This window comes from Tupaia chinensis, unplaced genomic scaffold (genome assembly GCF_000334495.1).
Source record: "Tupaia chinensis unplaced genomic scaffold, TupChi_1.0 Scaffold000231_2, whole genome shotgun sequence".
NCBI lineage: Eukaryota > Metazoa > Chordata > Mammalia > Scandentia > Tupaiidae > Tupaia > Tupaia belangeri.
Window position 1 is genome coordinate 3,181,151 of NW_006159707.1, and position 8,128 is coordinate 3,189,278.

The window sequence follows — 8,128 nt, forward strand, 5'->3', positions numbered from 1 at the left end:
TGTAATATGATACAGCCAACCATTCTTTTGTGTACTTGTTCATTCATTCAGTAAGCGCTGGACACCAGTTATGTGCCAATCCCTAACCTAAGTGCTGGGGAGAAGGCTTAGCGTTACTTGGAGGACCCAAATCTGCATACCTCTCTAACCACTGAATTCATAGTGGAAGACAAAGTGTCCAACATGTCCTGTTTTTATTCTTCTACACTATGGAGCTTTCGAGTTGGATATACTTGAGTTTCTCTCCTGTTTCTTCATTGACTTGCTGTGTGACCTTCGGTGAATCACTTAACCTCTCTGTGCTTGTTGACACAATAGAAAACTGGGACTCATAATAAGAATACCTACCTCACAGGCTTCATGCAAGGGCAGAATGAAAGGATGAATACAAAGAAAGTTCTTAGCAGAATGCCGGGCACACATAAAGGGCTTAATCATTAGTTGTTACTATTATTTGCTAGTTATGGTTGGTAACTGCCTGTGACCACTAACAATGGCAGATTGTTGCTTTAAGGACGGCACCCGGCACCCCTCAGTCTGACAAACTTCTGTGGGGGCTAACAAACCAGATGTGTTCCTTCTGGCTTTTCAACAGACAAGTCTTGGCAGGACCAACGTTATGCTAGTGGGCAAGACAGGTCGTTATTGAAGACGTCATCAGCTGTTGTTTTCCAGGGGTAGCAGAAGCCTGCCGAGAGCCTGGAGCGCTGCAGCCTCCCTCCACCCTTCCAGCAAGCCCAGCCCTGCCTGGCTCCAGATCAGTCATGCCTGGATGGGTTTAAAGAGCTACAACCCTTTCTAATGGAGAAGGTATGAATTTCACTCCGCACACTTGAATATGCAACCCATGAAAGTGTTTACTTTCCTATAACAATGCAATTTCTCTTTCTGTCCTTTTCTTCCAGGAAGGAGGAACTTAATAGTGACCAATTGGAAGTCTAAATAAAGATGACCTGCATGCTGCAGACTTCCAAATGTGTCCAGCATTTTTCCTGAAATGCAAACAAATGTCTTACAGGGATGTTCAACAGTAATCTTCAAATGAACAACCATCCAAAACTGAAGACCAGAATTTTCTTCCAAATACTGCTTCTTCTACAGTCTTCTTCATCTCAGTGAGTGGTAAGCCTGTTCTTCAAGTTTGCAGACCAAAAGCACTGGAGGTTTGTTTTGTTCTGTTTTTTAAAACTTTCTTTTCTTGAGATGAAATGCACAGACGTAAAATCAACCATATCAAAGTGAACAAATCTGGTGTGGCAGGTGGCGTGGTGGTTAAGGCCCTGGATCCCATATGACTGACTCTGTGGCTCAAGTCTTGGACCCAGCTGCTTAAAAAAAAAAAAAAGTAAAATCCTGCCTGGTGCATGTACGTGGGTGCCCAAAATCCCGAGAGAAGGATGTACGAGGTATTGTGGCATGTGGAAGATGATTTCTCACTTCCCGTCTCTTGCTGTCACTCCAGTGAGCACAAGTGCACTGTGGCAAAAAAACTAAAACCAAAAAAGTGAACAGTCAGTGGAACTGAGTATATTTCCAGTGCTGTGCAATGACCTCCTCTGTCTAATTCCTTTCTTTAAAAAATATTTATTTATTTAATGTTGTTTGTTATTATTATTATTTTATTTAACTTTCTTTCTTCCTTTCTTTTTTTCTTTCTTTCTCTCTCTCTCTCTCTTTCTTTCTTTTATTTCCCATATGACTGACTCTGTGGCTCAAGTCTTGGACCCAGCTGCTTAAAAAAAAAAAAAAGTAAAATCCTGCCTGGTGCATGTACGTGGGTGCCCAAAATCCCGAGAGAAGGATGTACGAGGTATTGTGGCATGTGGAAGATGATTTCTCACTTCCCGTCTCTTGCTGTCACTCCAGTGAGCACAAGTGCACTGTGGCAAAAAAACTAAAACCAAAAAAGTGAACAGTCAGTGGAACTGAGTATATTTCCAGTGCTGTGCAATGACCTCCTCTGTCTAATTCCTTTCTTTAAAAAATATTTATTTATTTAATGTTGTTTGTTATTATTATTATTTTATTTAACTTTCTTTCTTCCTTTCTTTTTTTCTTTCTTTCTCTCTCTCTCTCTCTTTCTTTCTTTTATTTATTTGACCAGAGAGGGACAGAGTGAAAGAGAGAGAGATAGAGAGACAAAGAGAGAGAGAGAGAGAAAGTGAGAAAGCAAGCCGCCAGGTCTGGGACTAGAACTGCAGTCAGCCATGCAGAAGATCAGTGACCCCCACACCATCTGCCAGTCCCAGTAATTATTATTTTTTAATTTGACCAGAGAGAGAGAGAAAGGAAAAAGAAGAAAGCAAGCTGCCAGGGCTGGGACTCGAAGAACCATAGTTGTTCATGTGGGAATCCAGTGCCTTTAACCACCATGCCATCAACTGACCCCCACCCCCCCGTCTGATTCTTTAAGCATTTATATCACCCATAAGAAAACCCCATATCCACTAAGCAGTCATTTCCCACCTACCCCCAGCCCCTAGCAACCACCAGTCTGCATTGTGCCTGCATGAATTTACCCAGTTTGGTAAATACACTTAGTATGAATAGAGTCATACAATGTGTAGTCTTTTGCATCTAGCTTCTTCCACTTGGCAAAATGTTTTGAGGTTTGTGCACATTGTAGCATGGACTGTCTTTCATCCCATTGTACAGTTTAGTACATGCTTGTAGCTTCTCCCTGACCCCACTGCCAACTGGCTAGCAAATCCAGCTGTCTCTACCTTCAAAACACTTCTAGAATGGATTTGTCTCCCCCCTCCACTGCTAGCGCCTGGTCCCACCCATCGTCATCTCTCACCTGGATTATTTAAATTTCTTGCTTTGTCCTTTAGCAACACCCTCCCCACCCCTTCTGATCCAATCTCTTCTCCACACAGAATCTAGAGTGATTCATTTAAATTCTATGTCACATCAGTCCCATCTGTGCTCAGAACTCTCCAGCGCTCCCCCATGGCATCTTATTCAGAGTAGCAGATGAAGTCTTGGCAGTGCCCTACAAGGCCCTGCATCTGGCCTCCTGTCACTTCTCTGAGCTCATCTCTGTCACCTTGTCATTCTGGGCTGCCCAGATTTGTGGGTGGGCACTTTTGCTCTCAATACTCATGACCATTTCTCTCCTCCCTCAGCGCCTTTGTACTCATGATCTTTCTAGAACATTCTCCCCCAGATATAGCTCAGTGGTTGGCCACCTCACTTCCTTCAGGTCTGTGTCCAAATGTCCCCTCCGTGAGGCCTTCCCTGACAATCTTGATAAAGTTGTACCTGTCACGGCTGGCTCTGTTCCCTTTTTCTGCTTCATTCTTCTCCCTGTCACCAGTTACCACCATCTGACAGGTTTGTTATATGTTTCCTGACTATCTCCCCTTAGAAAATGCAAGAAAGAGAGAGGCACCTGCAATGCAGTTTTCTTGCTGCAACCCAGCTAGGATCATGGGTACACACATGTGTAAGTACAGGGAGGTCTTGGGCCTTGAACCCAGGACCTTTCTGTGTGGCTTCAGTATCGCCTAGTGTTGCATTACTGTGGCTGTCCTCATTCTCTTTTGTCCTATGTACTGGACTGTTTCATAACAGACATCTATTTGTGTGAGTGTCACTTCTACTCACTATTATTTCTAGTGGAAACCTTATTATTTATTTTAATATTTTTCTTTTTGGCAGAGGGAGAGAGAGAGAAAGGAGGAGAGACAGACATAGGTCATTTTTACAGTATTTTGCTGCATGTGATCCTCCTGTCCTAGCCTCTCAGCTAGGATTGCAGGCATGCACAACCATGCTTGGCATGTTCATGTTGGCCCAGGAACCAAACCCGTGCTTCCCCTGTGGTTTCCAGCTTCCCTAATACTACAGCATCTAAGTACTACTTTTGTGACTTCGCAGCTGGGCTGTGCCCACCTCTTAAGTGTTGGCATTCCTCAGGGTTTCATTTAAGGTTGTCTCCTCATCTCCCCTTTCTCCTCTCCCTGGAGTGTGACTATATCCTCAGCCCAAATCTTTTTCTTGATACACAGGCCCCCATACAATCAACTGCTGAGCATCTCTAAATTCTCCGTAGGCACCACAAATCTGACATGTCCAAAGTGAGGTGAATAATAGCCAGGGTTATACTTCTTGGCAAGTGCAATCAATCACTTACCATTCAGTCATTCAAAGTGAAACTCAGCCCTCATCCCTAACTCATCTCTTTCACTTAGTTCCATGTTGACTACATCTCAAATCCTATAAATTCCATTTCCTGACATCTGGGGTGGTCCACTTCCACCCACAACCACTCCTGTAGTTCAAACTGCTACCTTTTTTCACCTTGACAACCTTTCTTCTGGTATCTTTTCTGGTTCCCTTATAATCTTTTCTCCACACAGAATCTAGAGAAAGTTTTTCTCGAGTATTGATTTGACCTGGACTTTAAAGACTTTCCATGACTTCAGTTATTCTTGGAATAAATCCATTAACCCAGTGTATAATGTCTTGCCTGATCCAGATCTGTGGTCACTTGGCCACCACCAGGAGAATTCCTATCTTTCAACACACTGTGTTTTTTAATGCTTTGCATTGTTACTTACATTCATCTGTAAGGATAGTACTGCCCTTTCCCTTCTGCCTCTCTTTCATCCTGACAACCCTTACATATCCTCGAGGTATCAATTTAGAAAGCACTCCTTCAGGAAATTTCCCCCATCTTCCCAAGTCCAGTGCAGCACAGATTGCTCTATGTTCGCCAAACTCTCTTTAGTTTTTTGTTTTTCCTGCTTGGGCTCACAACTGGACTACATTTCCCAGGCTCCTATGCCGGTGGGGCCATGTGACTGAGTGCTGGCCAATGGAAAGTGGAGAGAATGATGAATGCTTATTCAAGGTTTGATCCATGAAAACCTCCCATGTCATCTTCTATAGTCTGTCTTTCCCTCTGCCAAGTGGATGCAGAGGATCCTATACTCTTGGAGGAAGACAGTAGAGCCATTTAGATAGATAAAAGGAGCCTGATTCCCTGAATGACTATATGGAACAGAGTCCTACATACCATCATGCTAACTAGCATTGGATAATAACATCTACTAGACTTTATTGTATGAAGTCACTGGGATTTGGAGATTGTTACAGCAGTTAGCCTACCCTCATAGATATATTTGAACTCATTGTTTTTCTATTCCCCACCCCATTCTCCCAAGACATTCTTTTCTCCACCACCACAGCACTTACTACAGCCTCTCTATCTTCACCTGACCATGAGACTGTGGGAGAACACAGATCATGTCTGTCTTATCCTAGGTGTAAACCAGCACTCACCTTAGCACCTGGGCTGTAGCAGCCACTAAGTAAATATTTGTGGAATTGTTTTTGTGGCTGTTGAGTTCTCTGTTCCTGAGCACCTATTCTGGTGACTTGCCCAGAACTGGATTCCTCCTATATCTCACCAATCCTTTCCTAACACCCAGGTATTGTCTTTGAACCAGTGCAATAGCTGGAGCTCCCTGATGACACATCTGAAGCTGATCTGCCTCCTGGAATTCTAAATACTGCCAGGGCTCCTAGGCTGGGCCTCTACCCACCTGTCAGAATCCCAAACACTTCCTGATTTTCAAATGGCTGCTCTCTCTCTTTTAGTTTACATTGCTATCTATTGGGCTGGGTTTCCTTCTAAATCCTACAACTTTACTGGTTCAGAATATAAGTGGCAATGAGAAAACCACCAAGGGTGTTTTGATTTTTTGTTTTGTTTTTAAATTTCTGGGGCACATGCACTTGCTAGAGACAGAGAAATGGAGAGACAGAGAGAAAGAAACCTCCCCCCCAAAATAGGTTGTGGTTGTCACAATTCTTTCTCCTCTGTTTGTCCATCCTGTCAGGAACACACACACACACACATATACGCACACCTGGTGCGTTTTTCCAACTGCTGGGGCCAGGATTCTGAATTCAGTAGGTCACATGGGATCCTGCTCCCTTAACCATGAGGCTATGGGGCCAATCCCCAAGATATTCTTTCTTTTCTTTTTTTTTTTTAGTTTTTGCCATAGGGCCTGTGTGCTTGTGGGAGAGAGACAGAGAGAGGGAAACAGAAATCACCCCTTCCCTGGAACCAGCAGTTAGTGTAATGGCTATGTCGCTGGACTCCCATGTAGTAGACCGCGGTTCGAGTACCTTACCCGGTGGATTAAACTCACACCGGGCGTGTGTGTGTGCGTGCCCAAGATCCCAAGAGGAGAATGGAGGAGAAGGGATTGCGGCGTGGCCATCCCCCCCCGGGGGGGGGGTGATTTTTCGCTTTCTGTCTCTCTGTCTCTCTCTGTCTGTCTGGCGAGCACATGCTCCCTATAGCAAAAACCTCTCAAAAAAAAAATTCATCCTTTCCCTGAGGGAATGGCCATACCACAATCCCTTCTCCTTCATTCTCCTCCATTCTCCTCCCGGGATTTTGGACATGCACACATACACGCTTGGCATGATTTTCAATCTACTGGGCCTGGGACTCAAACTGTGGTTGGCCATGTGGAAGTCCAGCACCTTAATTACCATATCACCCGCTGGCCTTTAAGATTTGTTTTTTAAGAAAAAATTAATCAGGTGTAGGAAATAGAGTGTATGGCAAACAATCATTTGTGGAAAAATGAAAAAGATAAACATACATTGAAAGTTGAATAAAATATCTTCGGAAGAATACATCAGAAAGTGGAAACAATGGGTTGGAGTGGGGAGTAGAGTCCTAGGAATTAGTGGAGGAAGCGATTTATCTCTTATTTTTTTATAAGCAATCATCCAAACATCTGATTTATAAAAAGATGCAGTGAGTTTTAAAAATAAAAAGATGCAACAAGTTTTTTTAAAGAATTATTTTATTTAACTTTATTTATTATTATATCATTATTATTTTTCAGTTTGATCAGAGAGAGACAGAGAGAGAGGAAGTGAGAAAGCAAGCCACCAGGTTCGAGACTTGAACCGTGGTCGGCCATGTGGGAGTCCAGCACCTTTAACCACCACACCACTTGCCGTCCCCCAATGCAACAAGTTTTTAAATGAAACAAAACATTTCCAAAACAGCATTGAAAAGTAAATGTACTTGACTGTACTCAGCTCATTATACAACAATAGGTAAACAGAATAATAATTTTCGACATACAGTATGTTTAATGAACTGGCAACAGAGATATTTGGTCAAAGAAAGGCAGAGGAATTTTGTCCTTTAAGAATCAGAACCGAGGGGCTCCATAATTATCTGGCATCCACTCAATGTATTTATGCTTAGAAATGTACATGATAGGAACTCCTGGGGTCTTCCTGATTCTTCGTTTAAGGTCTCGGTCAACTGTGGCCACAAGGTAACACTTGTGCTGAGTTACTCCCTGTACTAAGCAGTTGTCTCCATAGGTTCCTCTATGTGTGCATGATAATTGTTCAAACCTTGGATCCTTAGCGATCCTTAGAGCCACTTGATACTTTTGCCCCAATATCTCAGTTTCAGCCATTACACAGTCCGTTATACCAGGGATGCACTTGGCATACAGACAGCCCATCATTGACTGCACTAAGTCCAGTTTGACTTTAATGGGAAAGTTGATAAAGTTAGTATCAACCAGGATGTGGTAAGATGGGCCCAGCTGTGTATTATATTGAAAGAATAAGCAGGAAGGGTATCGGGGGACATCTCTTTCCATCAGCGTGCTAGGATCTTTCTTTTCTTTCTTGTTAGGTTTTAATCTATCCATTTCTTTAAGCTTCTGATCTCTGAGACTAAGCATTCACTTCATGGTCACATACTTTCTTGTTTTCTTTTGTTTCCCCATGCTCACACTGCACTCTTGTTTCTATTGGAATCTCTCCTATTTGTTTATATAGGTTGAATAATAGCCTCCCCCTCAATATTGCAGTTAATATTAGGTTTTTACATCTGGCAAAGCAAAGCCCCTTTCACGAGTGTGTAGTCTATGTTTGTCTTTTATTCTTCCAGATGAATTCTGAATCCTTTGTCAAACCTCTATGGAGGAGAGGAGATTGTGGTATGACCATTCTTCATGGAAGTACTTTCTCTTTTCCTCTTTAAATTTTTTTTCTGATTGATTTCGCATAGTCCCCATCATGATATATACAATGTATAGTTATTTTCAGCAGAGAACTTTACTTTTTT

The 8,128-nt window shown here is 42.7% G+C and overlaps 1 pseudogene; it reads right to left on the bottom strand.

Annotated features, from left to right (window-relative positions):
• Positions 1-7,193: 7,193 nt before the first annotated feature.
• On the bottom strand, positions 7,194-7,787 carry LOC102500406 (rRNA-processing protein FCF1 homolog pseudogene; annotated as a pseudogene).
• Between the last annotated feature and the right edge of the window lie 341 nt (positions 7,788-8,128).